This window comes from Zingiber officinale, chromosome 4A (genome assembly GCF_018446385.1).
Source record: "Zingiber officinale cultivar Zhangliang chromosome 4A, Zo_v1.1, whole genome shotgun sequence".
NCBI lineage: Eukaryota > Viridiplantae > Streptophyta > Magnoliopsida > Zingiberales > Zingiberaceae > Zingiber > Zingiber officinale.
In genome coordinates, this window is record NC_055992.1 from 88,516,548 (window position 1) to 88,533,876 (window position 17,329).

Genomic DNA, 17,329 nt, shown 5'->3' on the forward strand with positions numbered 1-17,329 from the left:
AAGCTCTTTCAGATACACACTAGCTTGATAATTTTAAATAAAAATTTATAAATATTAAAATATTTATTTAAAAAATAATATGTTATTAAATACTATATAAAATATTCATTATTTATAATATTAGTTAATTTATAAATAGAAATTAGACTTAACTCGACTATCCAAGGGGACGTTAACTAATTAGAGAATCGTTGTTTATGAAATAGGGATGATACGGGGTGTTAAACGTGGGTTTCAAGATGATATGAAGGTTGAAGTTAAGATGATATGGTAGTCAAAGTCAAGGTAAAATAGTGATCCAACTCAAGGGGAGGTGGCAGTTAAAGGGTCACTCGCAACAAGGCTTGGCTCCTTGTCCAACACCAGCCTATTCCTTCAGCGATTGACTTGGTGTTGCCCTATGTCCCACTAGTTCATCTACCACTCGTGCCACCCTCACCAATTGCATGCCACCGAGCGCTATTTTGTACTTCGCCTGAGCATATGGGCCGAGAGGAATTGCCCCAAGCATCATCTTCTGGGATGCACCCATGCATGATATACGCAAAGGGAAAGCCCTAATGACCAACAGGTCCTCGGAGCGAGTCAACATTTCGTTCTCCCAAAAGGTGCTGGAGGACAAACTGTCAAAACATTACTGTCCCCTAGCGATAGGGGAATATGCAGGGTCAACTGACCTAGAAGATCACCTCCTTAAATTCGAAAATGTCGCCCCTCTTCACTAGTATACGGACAATGTAAAGTGTCAAGTGCTCCTCACTACACTCTCTAACTCAGCACAAAGGTGGTTCAAGCGGCTTCCTAACAAATCCATCTGTAGTTTTAAAGATTTACACAAAGATTTTCTTCATAATTTCGCTAGCAGCCGTCGGTACCAGAAAATTGCCTTGAGCCTCTTTTCGCTCACACAGGGGCCTAAAGAGATGCTTCAGGGCCTACATCAAGAAGTTCAATTAGGTAGCCATAAATGTCCCTTCAGCTACCCTAGAAATTTTAATGAGCTCCTTTTCTCAAGGGCTCATCGACGGTGATTTTTTCTGTTCCCTGATCAGGAAGCCCACCTGGGACTTCAATCATCTACTCGGTCGAGCAATCGAGTATATTAATGCGGAAGAAGTATAATCCACTCAGAAGGAGGTCATAGTCCCCGCCTCGACCCTCAGCTCTCGAGCGCCGAGAGCCCCCCTCCCCCCCCCCCTCCCCCCCTCCTCGCTCCGTCATCCAGAGCCTCGACCCCAAGTTTTACAACATTTGGGCCAAGCGGGTGGAATGCCCCGAGTCTCTTAGATAGGCTCCACCCAGATTCTGCACATATCATTGCTTGACAATGCATGGCACTCAAGACTATTACCATTACAATCTTGCCCAACGCAAAGTGGCTAACTAAGGGTACCGTTGATGCTCACTGTCTCCTCGTCGCCGACCATATCAAAGGTCGAACGAGCCTCCTAGATAAGACTACCAGGGCACCGCTTGACAATGCACTCAGGCCCCCGCCCGAGTCTAGCCGGAGCAACTCTCGACGCAACAAGAAGAAAATTGCAATAACACCGCCCGGGGAGATATTGGTATGATTGTTGGAGACCCGACCGATGGAGACTCCAATTGTGCTAGAAAGTCGCATGCCCAGTGACTAAAAATATACGCAGTCGATTGTAGCTCAAAGTAGGCTTCGGTCCCAAAGATTTAAAGGGGTCAAAGTACCCAATGTTAATGATTTAATAATTAAGGCTATCATAGCCAATTATAATATTCATCGTACTTTTGTTGATACAGGCAACTCGATCAACATCATCTTCAAGCAGGCAAGCATTCGATTTGCTGCAGCTCGAGCCAAGCAAACTTTAGCTCACGATGACACCACTATATGGTTTCACCAACAACGAAGTTTAGCCGCTTAACCAAATAAAGTTGGTCATATCCTTAGGAGAGGAGCCTTTAATGAGGATGAGCCGCTTGACTTTTATTATGGTAGACGCGCCCTCAGCATACAACGTCATTTTGGGTCAACCGACCCTAAATGAGTTCCGAGCAGTTATTTCAACCTTCTGCGAAAAAATAAAGTTTCCCTTGGATGATCAGGTCAGGGAAGTCAAAGAAAATCAACTAGTAGCACACAAGTGCTATGTGAATATCATCAAGACGATGGCCAATGCCGTATAGAAGATTCAAAGGATGGAGGTCAACACTATTCATGAGGCGCTTCCTACACTTGACTATGAAGAGAACGAGGAGGACAGATTAAGCCAGGTCATCCAGAAGAAACCACCCAAATAGCTGTCAATCTGACTCTAGAGCTTAAGACAAAGCTGATTGTATGTCTCATGTGCAATAATAATGTTTTCGCGTGGATGCCCAAGGAAATCAAAGGCATCTCACTAATCGTCCTGGAATATGTGCTCCACGTCTACCCGGATGCTAAGCTGGTCAAACAAAGGAAAAGAGACTTTAAAGTCAACTAGCATAAAATCATTCGGGTGGAGGTGGACAAGCTATTAGAGGTCGACTATATTCAAGAGTTGTAGTTCCCGAGCTGGCTACCAAACGTCATCCTGGTATCTAAGCCAGGAAATAAATGGAGGGTCTGCATTGACTTCAAAGACCTCAACAAAGTATGCCCCAAAGATTATTATCTACTGCCTCAGATCGACCAGGTGGTAGACTCAACCTCTGGTTGTGAATTAATTTACATGTTGGATGTATACCAGGGTTATCATTAAGTCTCGCTCGCCAAGGACGACTAGGAAAAAGTTAGCTTCATAACTATTGAAGGAACATATTGTTATAATGTTATGTCATTCGGACTAAAGAATGTAGGAGCAACTTACCAACGACTCAAGAACAAAGTGTTTCCGAAGTAATTGGGCAGAATATGGAGGTTTACGTTGACGACATCCTTATCAGATCCCTTTGAACGGCCACTCAGGCCAATTAGTGCATAGGTGTCGAAGAAACCTGCCAGACTTTAAGGTAGTATGGATTAAAGCTCAACCCCAAGAAGTGCCTGTTCGGAACAAAGAGCAGACACTTCCTGGGTTACATTATGGCCGAGCGGAGAATTGAAGTTAACCCTAACAAAGTGAAAACTCTACAAGACATGGCTCCTCCACACAATCTTAAGGAGGCGCAGCGTTTGACCAGCCGGATCACAGCATTGTCATGCTTCATCTCACGTTCGGCCAACTAGAGCTTGCCCTTCTTCAAGATGCTTTGTCGGGCAACAAAATTTCAATGGGATGTCAACTGCGACAAGGCATTTGAAGAGTTAAAAAATTATTTATCTACCATGCCCATACTTGTTAAACCAATGGCAGGCGAGCCTTTGTGGGTTTACTTGTCTGCTAATGAGCATGTCGTTGGGTCAATGTTGGTGAGGCGGGAAAGAAAAGATCAACAACCTGTATACTTTTTAAGTCATTTATTGAAAAGTGACGAGTGTCTCTACACCACACTCGAGAAATTAGCATATGGATTAGTTTTAGATGCTCACAAGTTATGCCCCTACTTCCTTTTTATCCAATCATTGTACATACTAATAGTGCGTTGGGTCGAGTGCTTATCAATCCAAAAGCTTCAAGGAGATTGGTTAAGTGGACAATGAAGCTTAGTGAATGTGCTATTTAATATCAACCCTAAGCGGCCACCAAAGCCAAAGCCTTAGATGATTTTATAACAGAAGTACAAAAAACCTGAGGCGGAAGAAACTTGGAAGGTATGTGTGGATAGATCATCCACCCAACATGACAACAGAAAAGGAATTCTCATGATATCACCAAGGGAGGGCAAGATGTAATTGTCCATTAGCCTAAACTACCGGGCTACCAATAAAGAAACTGAGTATGAAGCATTGATAGCTGACCTGCAGACAACTCAATATGTGGGCACTGGCCGAGTCTTAATCTATTTAGATTCTCAGGTAGTCGCTAAGCAGTTATTGGGTAATTTTGAAATCAATAACAAGCGGCTCAAATTATATACAAAAACATTTGACAAGCTTAAAATTGAGTTCAAGGAAGTACCTATACAAAAGATTCTCCGGTCAGAGAATAGCAGATGATTTAGCTAAATTGGCCTTCATCATAGTCTCATGGACTCTGGACAAACCTGTGGAACAGATGTTATTAGTCGCTCACATCAAAACGCAGACCGAGCTAGAACTACAGACCGATTGGAGAACGTCATTAATCACATTTCTTCAACAAGGCGTTTCCTTACCTACCAACACAGAGTAAGCTAAGATGATCAAAAAAAGAGTTGATCGATTCACTTTGATCGGGGAAAATCTCTACAAATGAGCTTTCTCCCAACCATTGCTCAAATGTGTCGACCCCAAGGATGTGTAATATATTCTATAAAAAGTGCATCAAGGTTCATGCGAAAACCATGTAAGTAGTTGGTCGATCGCCCGGAAGATATTACTGGTCGAATATTTTTAGCCCACTCTATAGGTTGATGCTTCTCAATTGATAACAACTTGCTTGTCATGTAAAAAGCACTAGAATATTCCGCACTACCCTACAAAGTTATTGAAGGCCTCAATTGTTTTTGGTACGTTCGATCAATGGGGCATGGACAACACCCGCTCAAAAAAAATTATTGCTACTAACGGTAGGCCATTTTTCTAAGTGGATGGAGGCTAAGATACTGGCTAAGATAACCAAGTAGATGGTAATCAAATTCCTTTGTGAAAACATCGTGTTTTGGTTCGGCATTCCACATAAGCTTGTTTCAGATAATGGAAGATAGTTCTAGGGGCAGAAAATTCGAGGCTAGTGTTCAAGCTAAAGAATTTTACAGGCCTTTACATCTGTGGCTTACCTACAAAGTAATAGCCATGCCAAAGTAACTAATAGAGAAATTATTAGAGGATTCAAAACCAAGCTTGATCGTGTTAGAGGGATTTGGGTTGACGAATTATCTAGTATGTTGTGGGCTTATCGCACTACTCCTCGTGAAGCAACAGGTATAACACCTTTTCATCGTATTTACAGTGGTGGAGCAATTGCCTTGATCAAAGTTGGCGTGGAGTCCGATCAGAGGTAATTATATGACGAAGACAATGACGGCCAGCGCCTCATGGAGCTTGATTTGATAGAAGAAATCAGAGACAAGGCAGTCGCCCGGCTAAAGGCCTACCACCAAAGAATAAAACAAAATTATAATAGAAGGGTAATATTCCAAGATTTTCTTCAAGTAGGCCACCTGGTCTGGAAGTGTATCAAGCCGGTCGAAGATATCAACAAGTTGGAGCCACAGTGGAGCGGACCATACAAGGTGGTACAAAAACTTACCTCGGACTCCTATTATCTTGAGAATGTAGATGGGAAAAGGTTGGAGCAGCCCTGGAGCATAAATTATCTGTAGCCCTATAGGACTTGAGAGTACGCTTATAATACATTAATGTAGCATGTTGAATATTTGCACTTAATGAAAAATGCAGACGGACTTATCTCAAAAAGCTCTATACTCTAGACTCTCGAACACCAAGCCGAGTTATAATCGAGCATGCTCTCGCGCCATGTCTCAGATTCTTGAGCATCCGACCGGGTTATAAGCGAGCATGCTCTCGTGCCAAGTCTTAGACTCCCAAGCATGGCCAGATTATAAGCAAGCATGATTTTGCATCAAGTCCCAGACTCCTAAGCATCAAGCCAGGTTATAACTGAGCATGATCTCATGCCAACTCCCAAACACCCGAGTATCAGGCCGGGTTATAAGCGAGCATGCTCTCGCGCCAAGTCCCAAACTCCTGAGCATCAAGTCGGGTTATAAGCTAGCATGCTCTCGTGCTTATATTTTTTTTAGACTCTCGAGCATCCGACTGAGTTATAAGTGAGCATGCTCTTGCGCTGAGTCCTAAACTCCAGAGCATCCGGACGAATTATAAATGAGTGTGCTCTCGCGCCAACTCTCAGACTCCTGAGCATCATGCTAGATCATAAGCGAGCATACTCTCGCACCTATATTTTTCCAGATTCCCAAGCACTAGGCGGGTTATAAGCGAGCATGCCCTATGTCTATATCTTTCTAGACTCCCGAGCACCAGGCAGAGTTATAAGTGAGCATCTATATTTTTCTAGACTCTCGAGCACCAGACCGAGTTATAAGCGAGCATGCCCTCGCGCTTATATTTTTCCAAGCTCTCGAGCTATTCGACCAAGCTGCAAGTGAGCGTACTCTCGTGTGTATCCTATTCATATTCCACCTAAGTCAATTTCTCATTCGGCTAAATAATGTCGCTCAAGAAATAATAAATTTATTTCGCCCGACTTACTTACATCATTTAATAAACATTACAAGTAGGCAGGCTCATACAGCTAAATATTAAATTCTTGCCTCAATCTAGATAATTCTTCCACCCAATCTCCTCAATATTACCAGTATGATTGTTCCATTCTATGTTATGTCGCTCGGATTATCATTCAACTCATTGTTATTATTATGAGTACTTATATATCTAACCTCTTAATTTCTGGATTAGTGGGTCTTTCTTAAGAGGAAGCACTTATTCGAATTTTATCTCATGAGGGAAGCATTAACAAATGGAAAAAATACACAAAAATAGGTATGATTCTATAATGAATCAATGATCAATATATGTTTCACATTAAGTTCCATTCTTTATAGCAATTATAAGGCATATAGAAAATCATGTTACATATTCAGTCAAATTTACCCAAAAGATCTTTGAGGAGCTCCTTGAGAAGTCAATGGTGATTATGAATCATGGAGGAGGCTCTATCGATAGGTAGTCGCCCTCTTTAACTGTTAAAGCACCCCTTCAGCTCCAAGAGTGAGCGTTCTTACAATCCGATCACTAAATATTACACTGAACTCTCGAGATTCGAGATAAGCTTTTCGTCTCTTCTCAAAACGTTCGTCCTCTTCGGCCTTGTAAAACGATAGCTGGGACTTAGCAGAATCTAGTTTGGCCTGTAGTAATTCTAACCAGGATTCTTACGTGTCCAAGTTGCACTATTGTTCCAGGATCAACATATCTTTAAAAGATAATTCTTTGGTTTATTTGATTGATCCCAAGGCGTGATAAATTCTTATTTCCTCCAACAGAGTGATCTTTTTGTCCAAGTTGGATAAGGCCTTGTCTTTTACAAAAGTTGTTGCTCGGAGTCGGGATTCACTAGAGTTCAACAGGGCTTCTAATTTCTTTCTTTCCATTTGAGAATCCACCATTTGTTGGAAATCCTTCAAGGTATTCTCCATACCCAATAGCAACTGGGCTTGGTTAGCTACTTTCTTATGCATATAGGTCATCTCCTCGCTCAGTTTGGATGCAGAGAGCTCTAATTCCTAGACACGCTCTTTCAAGATCTTATTATCTCTCTCCAAGTCCACCACTAGGTGGCTTATATTTAGCCCAGTAGCATAAAACTAAAAAGAGTAGCATCAAGAAATGTTATGGGGAAGTGTTATACCTAATGAAAGAAATATCACAAACTTACCGAAGTGGCAGTCCGAGCATACTCATTTGCGCCCTCAAAGTTAGAAAGGTCCCTCAGACATTTCCTCTCACTTGTCCAAGAATCAGCCAGTGATTCTTGCAGCTTCACTACCCCATATGAGGAGAAAGCGGAAGTCATTCCCTATTGGGACGACATGCCAAAAGTATATTGGGATTGGCACTCTGGATCAGCAAGAGACTATGGCCTTGAGGGAGTGCCTCGAGTAGGGCCCGTGAGTAGGGTTGAACAGACGGAAGATGAGGGACAGGGAATTGGCACCGCCAGTCGTTGCTATTGTGTGGATAAAGGCATGGGAGATGTACTAATTGGCCTTGAAATGAGAGGCTCGGCCGAGGGACAAACCACGACCATTGGCTCTTTTGCTCGAGCAGAGAAAGCTCGAGGCTTGTCAATGACCCGCTCGAGCATTGGTCGTTTTGACAAAACTAGAGCAATCGAGTGGTACCTTTTTGCAAGCAGGATATATGAGTCACTAGACGTAGAGGGAGCCACTATTATTAGAGGGAGACCAAAATATAAAAATGCCCACTCAACCTCACACTTCTTTAGGATTGCCTCACCTAGTCGATTTAAAGTGTCTTTGTTTATGATAAGCCCGATTTTGTCTTGAAATGGGTATCAAAAGAATTAAGTGACCGAATTCATTCTACACTAATGTAGCATAGAGATAACTCGGGTCGTCTCCCAATGAATGTAGCCAATGCTTAATATTTTAGGATTGAATTGTTATTTCTCTTGGGGTTTTTGGGTTTTATTGACTTCTTGGATTAAAGAATGAAATAGCAAGACAAGTATGAAACTAAATCTAACGCAATGGAAGAAATCCTATCTATCTATCTATTAATCATGAACCCACAACATATTGTCACATTATGCTATGAATTTCATCATTAACAGATCCAAACAAATTAGAAACTAAACAAGAGTAAAATAAGAACAAGACAAGAACAAAAGATCAATTCAATGGATCAAACCACCATTTGTCAGATGATAGAAGATCTATTCAGATTCATGCAACTGAGCAGATAAGAAACCAACAATACTAAACAAGAACAAAACCTAATCAGATTCAGCCAATTACTGAAACAAGAACTTGAATTCGGATGAACAGTAGATGTAATCGATTCAAGAACAACTTACCGAACACTTCAAATCTAGACGCAGAGATTCAACAAGCATACAGCAAAATCAAAGAAAAGAAACAGATCTAAGAATTCAGCTAACTCAAGGAATGTAAATCTACAGAATTAAACGGGCACAAATCTCAAACTTGAACTAGAAATAGAACAAAACAAAATGCAGTAATGGAGATTGGGGAGAGTGATGAACCAAAGTGAGCTGGGCATTCCCGAGTACTCACTGATCTTGACGAAGATGTCAAGATATTGCAGACGAGGAGAAATCAAACTAACGATCTCTGAAACTGGCAGATGCGGCTGGAAATGGTGTAGAAATCAGATTAGTCAGAAACAAACACTCCTGATGGTTAAGATGGGTGCGAAACTCCAAGGAAGAAGATCGCCGGCTTAAAGATCAGGAAACCAGATCGAATCTAGTTGCTTCTCCACTTCTTCTTCGCACAGGAATCGCGGCAGAAATAGAAATCAGATGGGGGAAAAGATGGGTGATGACCGGAGGAAGGGAAACGCCCTTGACCTCAGCAGCTCGCCGGCGGTGGAATGAATCGAGGAGGAAGATCGCCGGAGCAGACCGCGCTCCCCTGTTCTTGACGCGAGGACTGTAGCCAGTTGACGCCAACACTGTAGCTTCTCATCCCTTTAAATTTAATCTCAGTTCTGTGATGGACGGCTGTGATCATCCCGCCTCTGATCCAACGGTGAATCTTGATCTAAATCTGATCCAAAGGTGCAAATCTTCATCAAGGGACCTGATCTATTCTCTCCTAGCTCGGATGAACTAGATCTCCAATGGGTGGTTCAGATCTCTCTTGATCTTGAATGAATGGTTCATGTAGCTTCAAAGCTTGATCTTCCCATTCAAGCTCAGATTTGAGTTCAATCTGGTTTGATCAATCTCGGATCCATGATCCCTTGATGCCTACAAAGAATATAACCAAATATTAGCATAGAAACCACAAATATGATATAATTTGCAATTAGGTCCATAAATGGCTCTAACTCATGAAACATGGTGTAAACATGACTTTAACATATGAGAAGATTAAAATGTATGCCTATATGGATCAAAATGTTATGACAAAATGATGGTTATCAAATTCCCCCACACTTATTCTTGCACGTCCCGGGCAAACAAACAAAACAAAGAAACAACTAAAACAAACATCTCCACAATAATTCCCTAGCAATACCTAGAAGATAGTAATAGGAATTTAACTAAGACCATCTAAAGATCACAAACAATCATGAATTCAATCCAAACAATAATCAGTAGGTATGGTGATTTCAATCCAATTGAAAAACTAAGCAAGATGCAATCTCACAAGGTACTCACCTATTCTAGCCCTCACACTCAAAAATATGTATTTTAGTAGAGCTCACTCAATGTCACTCACAACATTTCACTACCATAAGCTTGCTTATTTTCTAATTCTCCACCACTATAAACATAGCATACATGAATCAAAAGGATTTATTGAAAATTGCAATAAAATTAAGAAAAACTAAGTGAAATGAATGTAATAGGCCAAAGAAAAGGAATCAATGAAGAATTGAGAGCATTGAAAGAATAACTTGATGAGTTGACCATTTTGATGCGTAAAGAGATGAATACCATTTGTTTTTATCAATTCAAAATACCAAGCTAACCTCCCCTTAAATTTGATGACAATCCAAAATTCTTGATACTCTTTCTTCACATTTGATACACTCTTTTGATGTGCCATTTCACAATTATTTTTCACTTCACTGTTTTTCCACTTCATTCCATCACTTGAAATTTAAACAATCTCAATTCAACTTATGAGGAAGAGTTCCCTCCCCCACACTTAGAGCATTGGCCGTCTCGGACAATGAAACACCACATGAATCCAATGTATTTGATACACTTTCAACCACTATTTCTCTTTCTGCAGATTTTCTTGTTCTGTTACTGCTCTCGAACCAACTACAATTTAGAAATCAAATTCCCATCATCAACTTCAGAAAACAGCAAAACTAACATTAGAAATTTGAATCTACCATGTGTAGATGAAATGATGCAATCAATTTCAATGGTACACATGAACTCTTGCTGTTCAGAAACTTGCAACAGAATTTATCATATGACATATTAAAGAAACAAATCCTAACAACAATTTGTCTTTCCAGTAATTAGGATAAGGCATTATAAAGGCTATAGACAAATCATTTCTGCACTTGAGTATCACAGATTTTTATTTCATCCCTGCAGTTATGTATAAGTCAGATACAATTTCAGAATTCCAGACAGTGTAGAATCTGCAGCTTCCTTTTTTTTTTCTATTTTGTGTAGATCTATCCTTCAGATATCAAACCTCTTGAGAGTTGCATCAACTGTACATGGTTTAAGAACTGAAACTGCAATATACATTCTGCACTCACTTCAGAACTGATAGCAACAGATTGCAGAAATTAACTACCTATTCCTACTTTCAGCAACAAATTTAATAAATCTGTCCATTCAGTTTGTAGAAGACAACGAAATCCAAAAACACCATATGTTACTAAAAATACCATAGCTTCACTGTTTTTCTTCATTGTTTTGTAAGCTACTCGTAGCATTTTGGTATACTCATGATAGCAATCTAAAGCTGAATTCTGATTTCCAGTTTTCTGTATTTCTGTTTAGCACATTAAAAACAATGATTCCCTTCAGTTCTTTTCCTTCTTGCAGCTGTAGTTTGCCAAGAATTTAAACTCAATATGCCACCAATATCCTGCCGTGGAGATTCTCATCTCATCAGCAATCTTATTCACTCTTTATAGTTTCTGCATCCAGAACTGAATTCTGTTACTTGCTTACTGCTTCTTCTTCTGCAAGCAAATTCATAAAATGTTTCTGTTTCTGTAATTGGAATCCAGACCCTAACATCTGCTGCTACAGATTTTGTATTCCTTCCATACTCTCATTCTCTTCATTAAATACTTTTCTTTTGCCATTTCATTCACTTTCATTGTTTCTTTTTGTTTCCATTTTAATTCTTGTTGATTAAATCCTTTTGATTCAAGTAATGTAAACTTCCTTTTTCTTTAATTGATTTCCCACCTTACAATTTCTACCACAGATTGTTTCAAATCCAATCTACAAGAATTTTCCAGATTTCCAACTATTGAAACTTGAATACCATTTGTCAATGAGTAAACAAAAGATTAAACCAAACTCTTATTCAATTGAATAGCTATCCAATAACCTTGATACAATGTGCCCTCAACTTAATACTCAACCTTTGTGTTACTAACTTCAGCTTCAAAACCTCACTGATCAGATTCTTCATTCTGAATTCTGTTTTGTGATCATCAATCTAGAATTCAATACCAGCAAAATTCAGTTGCAATATGCTTAGTTCCAACAACTCCAATCACAGCAGCAGTTTCAGAATTCGGTTGCTGGAATATGAATTAGAATTCAGCAGGAAATTAAAGAATTGCAGCTCCAGAATTCCAGGAATCATTCTTCATATTAAGGCTCCAGATCAAAGAGCTTTGCTGCCCAACTTTCATCCTCTGATAACAGCACTGAATTCATATAAGAGATTCAACTTCAAATTTCCATGCATGACAGAAAATTTAGTCCTCTGCAGAATTCAGAACAGCTTCATCTTCTTTGCACCAAATTAGAACTGGATTGAAAAGTTGGCACAAATCAGGGCTAGCAAAAAGAATCTAAGAAAGAAATGCATTTCAATAAATGCAGAATTACAACAGCAATTTTTCAGTTCCTGGACTGAATTTCAGAATCCACTTCTGGAAAATCAAGTTAAGTTCTCTTCTCCTACCTAACACACTGCAAAAATCCTGCAGCTAAGTTTTACAACAGAATTCTCTGTTAATCAGACTTCAATAGGTAGGAGCTCATTGAATTGAGATACCTCAGGTTTCGATCTTGAAATCATAATGTTACTCATTAAAAACAGCATATAGAACTGGCACTAAACTTGTACTTATTGATACATGTACTCAAATCCAGCAAAAATTCAGTTCATTACAGCTTTTCCTGATAAACAAATGTATTGAGAAGTTGGCATAACTGCACTACTGCACATTGTATCAAATCCAGAAATGGCAAAGACCAAGAACCTAGGACTGTATTAGACTCCACACAATTCCATCTTGTGCCAAATAAAAATTGTTTCCTGATTAATGCAAGCTCTGAATTTATAGACATCTTCTTCTGCACTTGACTGACATTCATACTTAACCTCTTCTCTTGCAATGGCACAAAATTTCAGCTCCATTTTGAGCTTTCTCATGCTGCAAACAGTCCAACACACAATCTGAATTCTTTAAGCTTGAATTTGATACACTTCCTTTGTACCATCTTAGTTCCTGAAATGTAGAAATTCCCTGAGTTGAGTATGGAACTGATTTCTAAATCTGACCTTTGATTTTGATCTATAAGTGTGGGGATTTCTAAATCTGACACGTTCTGTTAACGCAGCTTTGTTCTCTGGAAATCAGATTCAGTTTTGACAAGTATGCCATTCAGGAAATCAGAACTATGATTCAAGCTCAATGGAGTTCCAAGAACTCAATAACAATATCAGAAACACATCATCAGATTTTGATGTTATTGATACATTAGTTTCCTCTCATAAAATTTCAGCCAACTCAATTCAACACAAATCCAAAACTTATATTCCCTGAAATTCCACCATGCAGTGCACAAAACACCACATTTTTTTTAAAAATGTCACCTTTCTTCTAAAAACTTGAAGTTTTCATTCATCTTGCATCAGCAATGACCCAAACAAAGTTTAACAGCAACAACCATAGCCCTTGCATCTTTAACAAAAAGAATTTAGCTCAAAGCATTTAAAACTGAAACATCAAATGCAAATTTGCTTCTCTGCAGCTTCCACTTTTGCAGTTCTGTCCTTAGATATATATGTTCTGTGGACAACTTGGATAAAGAGGAATGCGACTCGTCAATGAGATAACAAAGGCTTTGCTTAAGTCTCTTACTAATATAGGAGCTGAATAAGAAGCTTGACAGTTAATTGATACAAAATTCCAAGTTCTTCACTGCTTATTCTGTTTCTGCAATTTGCAGCAATACTAGAAATCAAAAAATTTTGATTTCTGCACTTAAGTATCACTATTCTTTCCACGAAGTTATTCACTTCATTATTGCCTCCCAATAGCAACACTCATTTAGTGTACTGTGTCTATCAGTAAACCTCACTGCCTTAGGCAATTAGGGCACTTGATAATGCTCTAACAATTCCAATAAATCATACAACTGAAAAGCTCTTGTCATTTCCATGTCATGCTTGAAAATCACAGATCAATTCTCACAAAGCCATCTAAAACCTTCATCATCCTCAAATATATACCAATCTTCCCCCACACTTACTCTTTTGTCCATCTAGTCAAGTTAATTCATCAAGCACTTAATCCAAACTCTCAACAAAATAGAGCAAGCAAAGGTAATAAAAGGATAAAATGCAAGAGGAAAATGTATTAAGAGAATTATAGGGTAAGAGATGAGAAATGATGAGGGAACAAGAATGAAAAATTATCCTTCATTTCCATGCATACACATGCTATTGTGACTTTGAAAAGAAACTAAGCAAGTTCTAGAGTTTCAATTGTTGTGAGTGCATGCCACACAAAAGAATAATTAAGTATAGGCTTAAAGTGGTCCTCTCTAGGTAATTTTTGGCAATCAAACTCAATTAATCAAAATGGAATCCACCACCGCACTAACCAATATCATGTAAGTAGAGTATTCAATCATGTCATATGACCTAAAATTGATGATCAAATTTAAGAAGCTTTTACCATCTTAAAAGTATAACTAGAAAAATTTCATGGAGAATTTTATTCCAAATGAGATGCTATGTACTAAACAAAATGCAAAATATGAAATCAATGCAAATGTAAAGTATAAAAGTAAAAGAAAGTGGAAAACAAAAAGAAAAAAAAAACAAGGAACGAACTCCCCTTTATTCCTGGCGGCTGAAGACGGTTCAGAAGTAGAATCCATGCCGGTAATGAAATGGTCTTTCCTGGTGGTTGGAGTCGGTTGAGGTGCAAAATCCAAATTGGAAGTGGAATAATTGTAGTTGCAGTCAAGTCCACTTCATCCAACATTTTTCCTTTGAAAATTCTTCCTGGAGGTCGGAGGCGGTTTAGATGGAGCAACAATTTTGGAAGCCTACGGCGACCTACAAAGCCAAAGGAAGACAACACCTCTTGCAAGTATGGGAAAATATCAGTGTTTACATTACATGGTTCAAAGAATATATCACATCCAACAAAATCAATTAATGGTACATTTATAAGATCTTCTAATGAATTACAGGAAATACTAACCTTGTCATGTTGGAAGGTACCTGGAGGTTCTGGAATGGTGACTGTGACCTCCTTATCATCAGATAATAGCTCAGACTCTGGCTCAGGTAGTGTATCTAAGGGAAGTGATTCTTGGGGCTCTGCTTCCACAGCATAAGTCCCTACACTCTCATCATCAACATCTGGTTCAGGTGATTCTTGGGGTATTGCTTCCACTGCGCAATCCCCTACACTTACATCATCATCTACATCAGTACCTGCATCATCAACAACATCTACAAAAACAGTATCAGTAGAGTCAGAAATTCTTACAACTACAGAATCATAACAAGAAATATTAGAGGAGTCCTGTGAAGTAATAAAATCAAGATCAGGTCTGTCAAAAACACTACAATTCCTCTGCTCAGGCACCTCTACATCCGTAGGAATAATCTCATCAACTCTTATGGTAACTAGTTGTCCATTTCTAAATTGCTGAGGGTTGGCTGCCATGGTTTCCAAAAGTTTCATAGCTTCATCAGGTGTTTTGTCAATCAAGGGCCCCCCACTAGCTTTATCCACCATGTACAAATCAAACGGCGAAAGCCCATCATAAAAATGTAGGACAAGCATTTGATCACTAATTTGATGTTGAGGACAACTGGAGCAAAGTTCCTTGAATCTTTTCCAATATTCATGCAATGTCTCCTCCTCGAATTGTTGAATACCACGAATCTTTTTCCGCATAGCTATATAATCATTTTGAACTTCTTGTAGCCCTTGATATGCTGGATATGGCTCAGTAGACTGACTATGTGTAACCTCGTACCTGAAATTTGATTGATCCACAGGTGGGTAGTACTGATGTTCAGGCTGATAGAACCAAGTCTGAGGCTGATAGTACTGATAATATGGATCCATGGTTAAAGAAATTTCCTGCTCTTACACTGAAACACTAGCAAATAAAATCAGAAGACACAGGAGCATATAATATCAAACACATGGATATATGAACATGAAAGCAATTGCAACAATTTTTTTCAAATTTTTATGTAAAAAGAAAAAGAAACAATCCCAAGGTATCAAACACCGCTACATTCCCCGGCAACGGCGCCAATTTTGATAAGCCCGATTTTGTCGTGAAATGGGTATCAAAAGAATTAAGTGACCGAATTCATTCTACACTAATGTAGCATAGAGATAACTCGGGTCGTCTCCCAATGAATGTAGCCAATGCTTAATATTTTAGGATTGAATTGTTATTTCTCTTGGGGTTTTTGGGTTTTATTGACTTCTTGGATTAAAGAATGAAATAGCAAGACAAGTATGAAACTAAATCTAACGCAATGGAAGAAATCCTATCTATCTATCTATTAATCATGAACCCACAACATATTGTCACATTATGCTATGAATTTCATCATTAACAGATCCAAACAAATTAGAAACTAAACAAGAGTAAAATAAGAACAAGACAAGAACAAAAGATCAATTCAATGGATCAAACCACCATTTGTCAAATGATAGAAGATCTATTCAGATTCATGCAACTGAGCAGATAAGAAACCAACAATACTAAACAAGAACAAAACCTAATCAGATTCAGCCAATTACTGAAACAAGAACTTGAATTCGGATGAACAGTAGATGTAATCGATTCAAGAACAACTTACCGAACACTTCAAATCTAGACGCAGAGATTCAACAAGCATACAGCAAAATCAAAGAAAAGAAACAGATCTAAGAATTCAGCTAACTCAAGCAATGTAAATCTACAGAATTAAACGGGCACAAATCTCAAACTTGAACTAGAAATAGAACAAAACAAAATGCAGTAATGGAGATTGGGGAGAGTGATGAACCAAAGTGAGCTGGGCATTCCCGAGTACTCACTGATCTTGACGAAGATGTCAAGATATTGCAGACGAGGAGAAATCAAACTAACAATCTCTGAAACTGGCAGATGCTGCTGGAAATGGTGTAGAAATCAGATTAGTCAGAAACAAACACTCCTGATGGTTAAGATGGGTGCGAAACTCCAAGGAAGAAGATCGCCGGCTTAAAGATCAGGAAACCAGATCGAATCTAGTTGCTTCTCCACTTCTTCTTCGCACAGGAATCGCGGCAGAAATAGAAATCAGATGGGGGAAATGGCGTCGCCGACTTGAAGATGGGTGATGACCGGAGGAAGGGAAACGCCCTTGACCTCAGCAGCTCGCCGGCGGTGGAATGAATCGAGGAGGAAGATCGCCGGAGCAGACCGCGCTCCCCTGTTCTTGACGCGAGGACTGTAGCCAGTTGACGCCAACACTGTAGCTTCTCATTGTTGGTTGCTACTCGGAAAATCTAGAGTTTCCACTGTACAAAAATTTTGTACAAAGGTCTGAACCTTTTCCTAGCTACCATGTGTTCTTTTAA